We start from the raw sequence: 14,352 nt of genomic DNA, 5'->3' as shown, positions 1-14,352 counted from the left end.
CATCCAGCACCATTACTCTGAAGACAGGGGCTGTGTCCTGAGCCCCCTCCTCTTCACTCTGGTGACCCAGGTTTGCACACTGAGACACAGCACCAAGCACCTTATTGAGTTTGTTGACGACACAGCTGTGGTGCATCTCATCTGCACTAGGGATGAGACCAACTACAGGAGCGAAGTGAGCTGCCTGGCCCAGTGGTGCAAAGACAGCAATCGCTCTCTTAAGATGAAGAAGACAAAAGCGATTGTGGTGGAACACACACCCAGCATTCTTCCCTTAACCGTCAACAATGTTGCTGAGGAGAGGGACCTCACAGAGGACCTCTCCTCTCCACAGAATCAATGGCCGAGAAAGCTCAACAGTGTCTCTGCAAACTGATGAGAACCGGAATCCCAGCCCCAGTCATGTGTACCTACTTCAGAGGCAACATTGACAGCATCCAGGCCAGCAGCATCACTGTGTGGTACTGAGCCTGCACAGTGTCCTGCTACAAGACCTTCCAGTACATAGTGAAAAAAGCTGATAAGATTGTTCGTACCTCTTCCACATTTGCGGTATCTGTCTCACCCACAAAGCCCTCTGTATTGCAGGTGATCCCACCCACCCATCTCACAGCTTCCTCAGCCTGCTGCAATCAGGGAGGAGCCTGCACAACCTCTGGGCCAGGAACATCAGACTTAGGGACAGCTTCATCCATCAGGCTATCAGAGAGCACAACTCTCTCCATGCTCTGCCCACTCTAAGCCATCTGCCCCCCTTGTACACAAGAACTCTGGACTTTGACCTACTCCTACCCCCCCAACATTAAACACAGTCCTCAGGGAGAGCTCCACTCACACTCACTCACATACAGTAAAGTCAGGGCTGCACCAGCCACTTTCTGCTGCATTGGACTGCTTTCTGTGTACTAGATGCTAGTGTATTCTTTATTCTATTCTGTTATATAACTTCTGTTTCTTTTATTTTTTAATATAACATTTAAACTAAAACTCATTCCTTGCATTCTTTATTTTTGTAATTCACATGTTAAAAAAGTAAATAAAAATCTGCCATTAGTATTGTTTGTTGCTTGTTTTGGTTTGTCGGTTACACAAACCAGACCGAAGAGAAACACAATTGCAACTCTATGTATGTCCTGTATATATATATATATGTATATACATATATACATATATATATATAAAATAATTGGCAATAAAGTAAACTTCATTTGACTTTAGTTTTACAGCCAAAAAGACTCCATGTTCTAAAATGCTCGAATAAATCTATAGAGGGCGACTAGAGCATAGTCTTACATAGACAGAAGAATTAAAATAAGGAATTTTCGAAACAGTAAAGTATATACACTGATCAGCCATGACATTATGACCAGCTGCCACAAGAGAGCACTACCTATTGCGTAGTTCTCTCGTTACACTAAATCAGATCTCTTCTGACCTGTTGAGGCACGGACTCCAATAGAGCTCTAAAGGTGAACTGTGTCCCTTAAACTGTGAGGTGGGGTCTTCAAGGATCAGACTTGTTTGTTACAGATGCTAACTTGGATCTGTGTATGTCATAATCATGTCCTCTGAGTGACTCTACATTTGTATGCCATTCAATTCTGTTGATTCTGCTGAAGTTTATACTTATTTTTTTTAACCTGTTATTTTGCTACTGCACTGACCTGATTTCTTTTGGTAAATGAAGTTACCCAAGGACAAATTGGTTTAGGCAGTTTATAAGCATTCACACTTCTTGAAAGAATAGACTGGTCCTCCCAAGAATAAGCTCATCTAAGAGAGATGGGGGAACAAAAAGGAGGGAGGGTGTACAAGGAAAAAGACAGCCAGAAGAAAAGAGGAGATGAAGAGGAATCCAGAGCACTTCAAACAGCTCTCAGCTTGCTCCATGTGCAGTAATAATAAATGGGGCTTCATTATTTAGTTGTGTATGTCTGCTTCTGCCAGTTACACTGCAAACCCCCTGCCTACTTATCTCTCTGTTATTCTCCTATTTAGTAATCCAGGAGAGAGAGCGAGAGAGAGAGAAACCTGTTTGAATAGTGTGTTTGTTTTTGTGTGGGGGCGTACACAATCCTGCCTAGTGCATGTGAGGATACCTGTGTGTCTATTTTGCCAAGCGAGATGATTATCTATTTACAGATGCCACCCACAAAATCCCATGACCCTTTACTGTGGAAACTGGATGAGAGAGATTTGAAAAGACAGCGAAAAACATGGCAACAGGAAGGGTAAAACGAGATGTTTGACTTTTTTACTGTTCCTCATGAAAGCTGTTGGTTCCTGCCCCCCCTCAAAAAAAAAAAGTCTTCGAAACACTGGAAAGCTGGGGAAAGCCCTCTTAGCAGTTATCATACCTGTGCAGAGGTGTTTACAGCAGATGGGAGCCTCCAAAGTGGGGAGGGTGTAAAGCAAGATTGGAGTGTTCTGATGGGCCTCCGAGTGTCTCACCACAGTTTGTGTGGAGTTCAGGTGCTAACTAGCTGTGATTCGAAGCCTCCAGGGATGCACTCAACAGGAAAAAAAAAAAGCACTGTGTGATACAATCTGTGCGTGTGTCTTGTATGTGTGTGCATCCTGCGGTGCAGACTGATATTTACACCAAATGGCTGACACTGTTGTCAGTTGATTCATTTTGACAATATCTTTTTGTTAGCCCCACTCGGTGAATCATTTTATTTTACATGGGCATTTGTATGGCGGATTTGACATAATGCTGCACTGCATTCTGGGAATTTAAGGGGGCCATTTCCCACTGCAGTGGGTGATATGTTCCTTCATTCATCTGAAAACTATCAGTATAGTTTATTTAGAGCCAGCCCTACATACTCTGTCCTGCTTTCTGAAACACTCACTACAGCAACAACAGTGGATTAATCTGCTGCTTAAAATAGTCCAAAATATATGCGCTATTCCCTCCCTGTTGTTTTAAAGGGTAGGAATAGTGGGGCTGAAACCACAGGCAGACGGCAAGCTATGGACTTTCCTGGAATTTATTGATAGTAAAACAACTATAAATAGTACCAGCTTTGGCCTTTTTAACAAAGAGCAATTTGGGATGGCATCTGTGAATGTTTGCCTTGAACATAACTGCCATATTTTTTAGGGGGATGTATGATTACACACCTGACAAATCATGAAGAATATATTTGTGCACAAGAAACACAATTCTCTTCTTTTTGATGCACCTGTTTCTTCTAATTAGCTCACTGAGAGTGTGTAAGCAAACAAATCAGATTTTGCTACAGTCTAAGTCATATTGTTGTTTTCAAATTTAACTAGCTCTCCTTTACTATCATTTTTGTGTGACCTGCTGCCGATGATGTGCTTTCTGGCCACCTCGTTTTGTGTTTGTTTGTCATCTTTAAACTGATGTCTGACTGTGACCCTGGTCCTCTCTCAGAGATGTTGTATCACTAATATGCTAGATCACATCTAATTCTTCCGACTGGCATGGAAGCATGCAGATCTCCAGTAGAACTGTGACTCCATTAAAATATCCACTTCCGTCTGGACTTGACTCCCCTCATTGTGCTTTTTTGTAATTTTGTACTCCAGGCCAATTCTGAAAGCACTTGCTCCACTTCTCCCGAATCCTCCTTGACTCAATTCACTCATCTATGCCAAGAGGACATTGTTGTCACCAAGGCATTCATGCTGTTGCCATCCTTCGAACTGAATCACACCAACTCTGGGGAATCCACTCAGCATTCTCTGGTTACAGCCATTCCAGCCTCTCCTCAGGTTTCTCAAGCAGCAAATTTATCTCCCAGAGGCTGAAAATTCTTCAAGGCAAAGACATTCACCCTGCCATACCCCTAGTGCAACAAAGCTATTGCCACCATGGGATATGTTACTGCTGTTGTCAAGTCTGCAGATCCTTGGTGTGTGACTTTGCGCCCTAAAAGACTTGACTCCCATTTGACATTCATTGGTTCCCTAAATGTCAAATATGGGAAAAGATTTAAAATTCTACCAATATCCTAAAATTCTTCCAACAAGGCTTGACTCCACATAATCAAATCAAACTCTGACCTAACTGGCCTCTGATCCTGGATTACTGATAATGTTTATTGGATGTCCTTGATGTTCTTAAATCACATGCAACTCCAGCGATAGTTAAGTTCACAACCATTCTCTGCCCCACAGATGCAATAACCCACCAACTGAATAGGTGGCATATTTAAAAAAATATATTATTTAAATATGTGGAAAGAAGAATTCACTTTGGCCATAGGTGCTCCTCATCAAATTATGCCTTTCATTAGAAGCACCATGTTATCTTCCATTACAACTTCCTTAAATTTTTTTTTCCATCATTACACAAGGCAGTCTTCACTAAGCTTAATTTCTCTTTATTCCTCTCCCATTTTCTACTGCTTATCTGCAACGGTCACATGGGGTACTGGAGCCAATCTCAGTTCACGTTTCGGGCAAGCGCGGGGTACATCCCGAACTGGTTGCCAGTCCGTTATGGGGCCACACTAATTTCTATTTAGTCTTATGTCTTTTTGTTTCACTTTATGGCTCTCACAGTAGCTTTTAATTATGTTATTGTCTCTGAAACCGCAATCTACTCCTGTTGTGTTTTCCATCTGGTTGTCAGGACTCAACTTCTGTTTGTTGCTACACACTTCAATATCTGTTTGTAGAGCAGACCTTAAATTTCTGTTGCCAATATATTTAAATTTGGATCCCACTGGCATCATTTTTTGTTTGGTCCTATGACCTTTTATTTCAGTTAGGTCGTTGCTGACCTTTTATTATATTGTATATACTGACCTTAAATTTTGTTCTGGCATTTAGCTCACATTTTGTAGGCTCTTCACTTACATATTTATTTAGAACTGCTACCTCCCCATAGGTTGTCATTTTAGGCATATAGTTACCTCATTCATGACTTTATTTAACATTCTCATTACCTTTTCCAGTGCTAACCATTGAGGTAATGATGTACAGTATATTTACTGAGTTTTGCTCTTCCACTCCCCTTGTCTCAAATATACATATAAGTACATCAAGATCATCAAGAGCACATCAAGAGCAAGACAATTGCTAAGGATCTGAAACAAAACTATCAATTCTGTCTAGACCAATAAAGTGGCCGAGAAACCCATCTAATTAAGCATGAGAGCATGAGACAAACAGAAAAGTTATAATTCCATCCTCCTTTCTTTTTGCTTTACTGCTAAGGTTTGACTCATGCATATTGCTCATGCAGAATTGTCTATAGTCCTTTTTATTTATTCTTGGTTGTTTTTCTTCTTAGCTCAGTACTAGTTCCTGCAGAATTCTAAATGTGCTCATCTGTAAAGAATAAATTGATTTTTTGTTAACACACAGGGGTTAAGTGGGGCATTAAGATCAAATGAAGCAATAGTTTGGCAAACTAAAACAAACAAACAGAAACAAACAATTACATAATGATCTACATTATATTGGAGTTTTAAGAATTCTTAAGTGCCATTGCTTTCACAGACTTATTCCATCTCATCCCAAATGAAAAAAAGCTTGCTGCAAAAAACAAAGACAAATGCATCATCAACAAACGATGCAAACCAAGAAACTATCTGCAAACGAAAAACTGTGCATAACCGGTCACTACAAACATGAAATGCAATCCAATAAACGTTGCGTAATGTGCAGCATTGTACAGTGATATAAACATAATATATATATATAATCAAATAAAAGTCACATTACTGTTCCCACTGTATGTTCAAACATTGTGGTTCAGTCAGCTGTTTGGTCTCTATCTCCATCCTGTGTGTCACTCCATTGAGCTATTATGCCCCTTGCAGGTTTGGAGCACTTCCATTTGTAATGACTGGTTATGCAGCGTTTTTTGTTTGCAGATGGTTTCTTGGTTTGCATCGTTTCTCTATTTGTAGCGCATTTGATGATTCGTTTGTTTTATGCAGCAAGTTTTTTTTATTTGCACCATATTCCTCTTTTTGTATCTCGAATTTGCATCGTTTCTGTGCTTGAAGCTGTTTTTGCTAACTGAGATGCATTCGGCTGTTGCAGTTTTTTTGGCCCTTGTCGGCCACCATAGTACTTTTGGTATACAAAATATGCAAGACATGTCAGTAATTTATAAATATAAAATGTAATCTCTAATATTGATTTTATTTATTATGATGCCTTCAATTCTAAATCTTAGCTTTTTTTTCTCTACTAAATTTGCTTTAGAAATTAAAGGTCTACTTCCCTAAAACCACAAAAATCTAATAATCCAACCTAATCATTCTATCCTACTGTCTCTAGGCAGAAAAATATAACTTACTCATTGGCCAGCAGATCACCAACTTCAGAAAGTGGATCAGATGGAAGTCACACCACAGATGGACAAAACAAAAAACAAAACCAAAAAATGGACAGTGTGCAATGGACTTCACATGAGAACATTGAAAACTTGCAAAGAGCGACAGAATATAGACAATCTGCAATCGGCAATCTGATTTCACAGCCACTACAAAGGTACGGCCCTCAAATTTTGCAGACTTGCTGATTTGTAATGGAAATGTAAGCATCCATGACCTACACTTTTGTACTCAAAGTTTCTGGAAAATGAACAGATGAATTGTGGAGAATCTATTGAGCGGAGTTTAATGGCGAATAGTATGTCAGCACTGACACTGACAACACTGTTATACAGAAAATGGGTGCATTATTTGCTAGAAATTACTTTTTGTCATTATTGATGTTGCTGATCTGCTCCTGAACTGTTTGTCTGTTATATTTCAGCTCTATCTAATCATTCTCTTTTAAATTCAATACATTTGAATTTATTTCAAATTTGTTTTTGACAGAAATTGTCTCTAAATGCAGCTTCTGAAAAGGTGAAAAAGAGTGAATTCATATTCTTCCATTATATTAACATTTCTCGCTAAACAATCTAATTTTGAAACAATAACTTAATACTACAGCTCATTTTAACAACATGCTTTTTTTTTTTAACACTTTACAAAATAAATAAATAAATAAAATGGTGCATATGTCTGTGTTGGTTTCTCCCTACAAGTTGTTAACTTATGCTCAAAAGTGTTGTTCTCATGTATATTTGAGAGCAAAAATGCAGAAAAGGTTTGTTGCAACTCACAAAACCTTATTAAATATGGAAATCTCACAAAAAATTGTAAAGTTGTGTTTCAATGGTCCCATGCAGTGAGCACTAACTTATTGACTTAACTGTTAATGGAATTTCTGTCTTTCCTGTAGAGGTGGTGATTGGCTCGGTTGTACACCAAGTGATTGGACAACCTTTAGCAGTTGGTGGACCATCAAGGCGCTGGATCTGGCTTTTCACACAGATGAAGGCTTAGCATGTCAATCTTAGGCATTATTTTTAGAGAGGCAATGATTACTTGAAATTTCCAGCATGGTTGCATGTCACAGGTGAACACAGACAACTTAGATAACTCATTTCAACTTTAACTAAACTTGGTGCAGAACAGTGGAGGCAATGTATGGTCAAACTTAAAGATGTGAAGATGTGAAGTGACACTGAAATTTACAAAATGTCATAGACAAAACCCTGGAGGAAACTCTACTTGTCTATACATTAATGTATAATTGCTGGAATGCTTTTACTCTGCTTTGTTATTATTATTATTTACAGATTAATTTAGACAAATAGAGATCAACCATTAACATCAAATCACTGAGCCAGGTACATGCATTAGGTGGTTCTGCTCTCTGCAAAAGATGCCATTATCCTGCATGAAAAAAATCATCCATGCGAGTTTGGAGCAGTTGAGTCTACCACTGCTGATTGACATTGGTCACATTTTTCATCGACACTCAAATATTCTTTTGATAAGCCTTAAAGAAAAAGATACAGAGGAATCTTTGAACTTTACTATGCTTGGACATGCTCATGTAGATGCATAATGTCTCCTTAGCTGACCCTCGTTCTTCATCTGCCTGAATTTTATCCAGCACTGTGTTCCAAAGGGACATGATGATATCAAGTTGATAAGGAGGTTGACCTTTTTGGATGTGAGGAAATTGCAAAACTGTATCAAACTCTGTTAGCTTTGTTAGCCTGAGTCTGGACATAGCAAAAGAGAAATGAGGGGGATGAAACATCTGCAGGGTTCTATAGATATATAAACTCAACTCAGGAATGTTTGCGGTCCAATAGCAATTCCTCCGCTGTTGTGAAAGTTTCATGTGAATCCTGGGACAATTGCCTTATAATATAAAAAGGATGAGGTCAGGAAAACATTGAGACGAAAACCTTGGTGAAATATTAATTTTAAAGCTATTTTGCCCAGCAGAGAAAATGGAGGTTTAGAAGTTTAGAAATCAAGTTTGATCCTGCAGTGAATCAGAAACTTATGGTTCAGGTCAGTTCCAAATACATCTGCACCTAGTTTTAAAATGTGTCCCAGTGACCACTTGAGAAATAAACAAGTACATATTGTTGTCTGACTGAGAAGTCGCAGTGTTAACGTTCCTAATGTGTATGTGTAAGAGAGAGAGTGAGAGACAAAGATGGAGAACGAATGGAGCGTAAAGGTATTGACAAAGAAAAAAAGTAATTGTAACAGGAAGGGATGATGTGTGTCATGGATGAAGGATGGATGAGGTGATGGAGATCAGAGAAGGATGATGGTGGGAGGCAGGCAGGCTTTTTTCCTATGGGGTTCACTACCTGTCAGAATGTGCTGACTTAAGTCTCACTAAGACAGAGCTACACACACACAGACAACAGAAGAGGTATTTGCCTCATCTCTCTGCCTGATCTTTTTCTCGCTTTCTATCATAAACCCTTGCTTGCTTTGTAAAGTGCTCAGCCACATTTGAGTGTATGTGAATGTGGGACTCTCTTTGTGTCTCATTTAGATGCATATTCAGCTTAGTGTCTCCACTGGTATTTATGGATGCATTCATATGAAAGTGGATTTACACGTTCAACATTTATAGTGCAGTGTGTGCGTGTGTGTTTCTGCTCACTCACTGGCTCACATCGGGCACCAGCCCTACTGTAGCGTGCCCACTGGAGGCACACCAAACGCATCTTCACACACACACACACACACACACACACACACACACACACACACACACACACACACAGCTTGCTTTCCTCTCTTTTGTCCCCTCCTCCTCTATCTCTCTTTCTCACTCTCTCTCCGTCTCAGTCTCGCTCATAGCAGTTCGTTCGGCAGAGCAGTATAACAGAGTGGAGTGTGTGTTTGCCGTTGCGTGTGTGTCCAGAGCAGCGATCGCAGTGAACACACACACACATACACACACACACACACACACACACACACACACACACACACAAAACGCACAGAGAGAAAGCGGTAGAAGGAAGGAAACAGAGATAGCGAGAGGGAGGGAGAGAGAGAGAGTGAGAGTGTGTGTGAGAGAGAGAGCCATCCGGAGGCAGGACTGAGCGGACCGAGAAAGAGCAAGACTCCTGACCACCGTGAGTACTGTACTGCACATACATGCTTCTCCCCCACTCACTCACTACTGAGGGAGCCGTTTCCTTACTAACTGTAATGGGTTGCGCGTTGTACAGTAGACAAGGTGCACGCTGAGCAGAGCACGGGACAGAGATACAGTAGGAACGTATGGGTGATGCAGAGCATCACTTTCAAATTTGTTGGATGGAGTCACGTTGTGTTATGAGGCTGCAGAATGTGCTTTGTAGATGTGTGTGTGTGTGTGTGTGTGTGTGAGAGAGAGAGAGATCGTGCCTTCATCGTTCAGAAATGTATCACAAACGTATCTTGCAATGCAGGTTTGCATTAAAGTGATGTGTACATAGAAATGCGTGTTTTTAAAACTTGCTCCTAAACTCTTTGATTCACTTGTAATTGTGAATGTCTTTTTCATGTAGGCTATTTTGCACCTAAAGTATTTCTGTTTCATTCACCTCCTGTCACTTGGTGCTGTCACTTATACACCTGCAGGCAGCTTACACAGTTCTTCATAATCTCGATTTAAAATGTGTTGTATTTTGTTTGGGACTATTAATCTCTGTATAAGGTTTTTCTTTCCCACCAGACAAGTATAGATAATTCATACAAGAGGAGCTGCAGATCTGACGGGACTATTCCACAGTTTTGTGGTTTACTTTTCCATCCTTTTACCATCTGTTCTTGTCCTGAAGGCATTTTTTTTTCTGCAATTCATTTTCTTTCTCTTACATAAAAATGCATTTGGAAGCAGTTTGCACATGTATGTGTGACCTGGTGTGAATGTGTCTCCATGGTAAAAATAAAACAGATTCCGTTCAGTATTATCAAGGATGTTAAACTGGTGGAGTTAAGACTGTGAAGGGGCATATGGTAAATTGCAATGCTGATGTTCAGGACATGCAAAGAAGAGGTTAGAGGACGGGGAGAGGAAGGCACAAAAAAGGGGGATTATGATAACTGCTGCCCCCCCACCCAGTAATTATTTCTGGAAAGAGACTTTTCATCCTCTGACTCCTCTGTGGCTTTTTGAAGCTCTGTTTTCCTTCGTCAAATGCAACAAAGCCCAAAATGAGGTTGATGCAAGATTTTGAAAATGATTTTAGATGGCCAATGTTTCACAATTTTAACTGTTGGGTTGTATATACATTTTAATAAGTGTTACTGCTCATACATGCATTGGTTTAATATAATATGATTTGCAGTTATCCAAATATGTGTTTGGAGTTTTGAAAAAAACGTCTTAAGTGAGGAGAATGTAATAAAAAAGCAAACTGTCTCTGCAAAGAAGCATGTATTCTATAAATATCACAAATACAAACCAACTATTTAATGTCTGCCACTATGTGTGTAGATATACAGTATATATATATATATATATATATATATATATATATATATATATATGAAACACTTACGTATGTGTGTAGATATATATATATATATCTACACACATACGTAAGTGTTTGTTGCAGAAATGTATGTGTGTGGATAAGAAGTTTTTTTTTTTCTGGAGGATCAAGGGATGTTAGTTGGAGGGCCGATGGGCTCTGCAGGTAAGCGTTGAGAGTAGGATAGCTGTGGCTTTTGTTGGGATTTACTCTCACAATAAGGATTTAGTGGGTGACACTTGGGCAGGGTGTCTCTACATCAAAGGGGCTTCTCAGCTTGGAGCAGCAGAAAGCAGCAACGTATCAGGAAACACTGCAGCTGCTGCTGTGAGGAGGCAGAGCCGGGAGAGAAGTTACTTTTAATGTTTCTTTTTTTACTTTGCAATGGGAGACAAAATCCAGCAAGTCTGTACATGTAATGAGTGTTGGCAATTTCTAGCCGGTCTTTGCAAGAGTGTATCTGATGTTTGATTGTTGTTTGTGTGGAGACATAAGGCTCTTTTGCAGTGTAAACACTGACATGTAAATCCATGGTATTTTCCACAGGGAGATACACAGCGTTTAATGAGTGTGTGTGTGTGTGTGAGTGTATGATATGTGAACATGTGTATGTGCGGAAACTCTCTAAAAATGGCACAACAGCAGAAGCAGAAAAAAGGAAGAAAAAAGAAAAGAAACTGAGGTTTCAGTGCCAAACAAAAAATTTGGCTGTGCTATACTTCTGCAGTGTAAATTGTCCACTATTATCATTATCACCCAATAATTTCTACAATAGCAATTCATTCTGAATGACATATTCCATTTGCATCTTTCCTTGTCCTCATAAACATCCATTTTCATTAGAGTGACATTTTACCCGTCAAGTGTTGCTATAATTTATCACCAAGCACTTTTCTGACTGTCACATACAGACACCATTCAAAAAGTTTCCTCTCTGACAGCAGCAGCTCCCCTCATGCATACAAAAACCTCAGCACTGCATCTTTTTGGGGGGCTTGGTGCAGTATTTCATACCAACATAATCCCTTTAAGCAGAGTTGTTATCCTAGCCCACAATGAACTGTATCACTACTATGGCTTGTTGCACCTACAAGCTGTTTTTAGTGAACATCTTTGTTGGTTTAAAAGTAAATGTACTCCAGGCTTGTAGAGAGTGTGTCTATGTGTGTGTCTGTGTTTGTTGGTATTGTGTGGTGTGCTGTACTGACAGTGCAGATAAGTCTCTTTTCCTGAGGCCTAATCCCTCCTCTACACAAGCACGATAGACAGTGAGAGAGAGAGAGAGAGAGAGAGAGAGAGAGAGAGAGAGACATTGCTATTAAAAGTGTGTGTGTGTGTGTGTGTGTGTGTGTGTGTGTGTGTGTGTGTGTGTGTGTGTGTGTGTGTGTGTGTGTGTGTGTGTGTGTGTGTGTGTGGGTGCATTGGTGAAGACAACACAGCAGCATCCCAGGTTTTCAGAACCCTAGTGAGAGTGGGATTTGCATGTGAACAAGGGCTTTAACGGAGCTGTGAACCGTTAATATGCATTCAGAGAGGTTTTTGTAGCGAGCAGCCGGAGTTGTTCAGAAACAGGTGTTCTGCAAATCAGCAAACACTTGCCACTCCAAAATATTCTCCTCATTCTCTGTACTCTCCGGCACTGTTTGGTTCCCTGTCATTTTCAATAGGTTGGTTGTGGTTGAGGAAACATCCAAGTAATGATTTCTGCGAGGAGTGCGACTTGAAAAAGACTGCAGCCACGTTGTTCTGTGAACATCAAGAACGGGTTTCATATGTTTGAAAACATCGAGCACTTTGTGTTAAGGGTGTTAAAACATCCACAGTTACAAAGTTCCCATTCCTAACAACTGAAAAATGTAAATGTACCTGAAGGCATCACCTCTATCTCTGTGTCATTGCCCAAAACAGTGAGACGAAATGACAGCTGCCAAATTTGTGAACCATTCCTCTGATGAAGCTCAACATACCAGTTCAGTTTCATTCTCAAAAGCCATCTTCCACCAACATATGGTGATGTGCTGAGCAGCACTTTCTGGTGCACGATAAGATTGAGGATCGGCAGAGAATCCCTGTACAGTTCATTCCAAAGCCCTACTTTTTATTCCCCTTGTCTGAACTGGTCATAATTTGTCCTCAGCAAATGATGGCAGGTCACCAGAGTGTCTGTAACCAGTATGTTCCTTGAAGCCCACAGCCCCAGCATTCACTTGTGGCAGCATCAGGGAGATTGTTTCACTGTGGTCATTCACACTTTATTTCATTGTGTTCGTTTATTGTATAGTCCAAATTTCAGTTCAGGCAATAGATCAACTGACAATGGCTAAGAGAGACATTTGGTCAAATGTTGGACATACAATTTAATTTATTTATTTTTTGATAAATAATAAAAGGAGGAATAATTCGAGCATTGCCTGAAGTCATGCAGAGCCATTAATCATGAGAAAAATTGCTAGAGACTGACAGCATGGAGAGTGAGTCACATGATGAATTGATGTCATCATAACTAATAATAAGTGTCACAACATTGCTGATGTTTGATGTTGACTTCTGGTGGATGCTTGTTTTGATGACATATTTGGTATTTATTTGTTTTGAATGGACTGGTTACTGCACAAATACAAATCAATTAATCTGTTAAAACATTAAAACACTGACAAATTAGTTAACTACATACTGTGTCATTAAGTCATTAAAAATTCTGAAAAATCCAACTCTTAACAATGTAATATACAACATGATATAAATGTCTAAATAATTACAAATATATATTGAACTCTTATGAGTGTGTTTGAGGTATCTTACTTGTACTTTGAGGAGGAATTACTGCAAGAATAAGTCTAAGGACTCTAGACCATATTAAAAAAAGAATGATTAAAAAAATTCCACTGACTCAAGTTTCAGTCAGTCCCATGATCCATGGCGTACTAGTAGAATAATACCAGGATTCTTATCACACCAAAAATCTGCAAGCAATGCCAATAAAAAGACTTGGCATACATAAGGCAAGATGTATATAATTAATATGATAAATAAGAAAAGTTAGAAAAATGTAAACAATAAAACTTAAATACTGTTACATAAATACAGTTGTGTTACTGTGAGTTAAGAGGCCGATTTTATGCTGAGAAGAAAAATTGTTGTTTTGATGTTGATGTTTTGATTCTATAATAAATGTTTTCATTTTCTTGTAGAAGTTGTTTATTCTTCTTTCTGTGCTAGTATCAATACTGCTGTTTTTGGTGTAAACCTACAGTTGTTTGTGTGTCTGGAATTGGTTGTAGTAGCTGACACTCCTCAAAGCCTCCCACGCTGTCTGTGTAAACTGCTTGAATGTGTTAATATGCACAGGAAGAGCTGCATCTAAAGTGAACATGGCAAACTTGTGACAGTCACTTCCCATTCATATTTATCCTCAATGTTTCTTTATTTTAAATTAGCAGAGCTCCTACGTTGGCTCACTCCCCCTAGAGAAAATTTTAACTTGAATCCTTTTTACCAAATTGCACTCAGAGAGTACATTAATG

The 14,352-nt window shown here is 39.4% G+C and overlaps 1 protein-coding gene across 1 annotated transcript in view; it reads left to right on the top strand.

Moving 5' to 3' along the window:
* The first annotated feature begins 9,205 nt into the window (after positions 1-9,205).
* The window catches only part of rbfox3a (RNA binding fox-1 homolog 3a), a 555,532-nt gene continuing 550,385 nt past the window's right edge, over positions 9,206-14,352 (top strand). The window contains exon 1 of the mRNA XM_029527245.1: positions 9,206-9,442. The gene's annotated coding sequence lies outside the window, so the exon portion shown is untranslated. The remainder of the gene's footprint in view (positions 9,443-14,352) is intronic.

The sequence above is a fragment of the Echeneis naucrates genome, chromosome 19, assembly GCF_900963305.1.
Source record: "Echeneis naucrates chromosome 19, fEcheNa1.1, whole genome shotgun sequence".
In the NCBI taxonomy this organism is placed as follows: Eukaryota; Metazoa; Chordata; class Actinopteri; order Carangiformes; family Echeneidae; genus Echeneis; species Echeneis naucrates.
The sequence above is the reverse complement of the archived record's forward strand: the minus strand, read 5'-3'. Positions and strand labels throughout refer to the sequence as shown.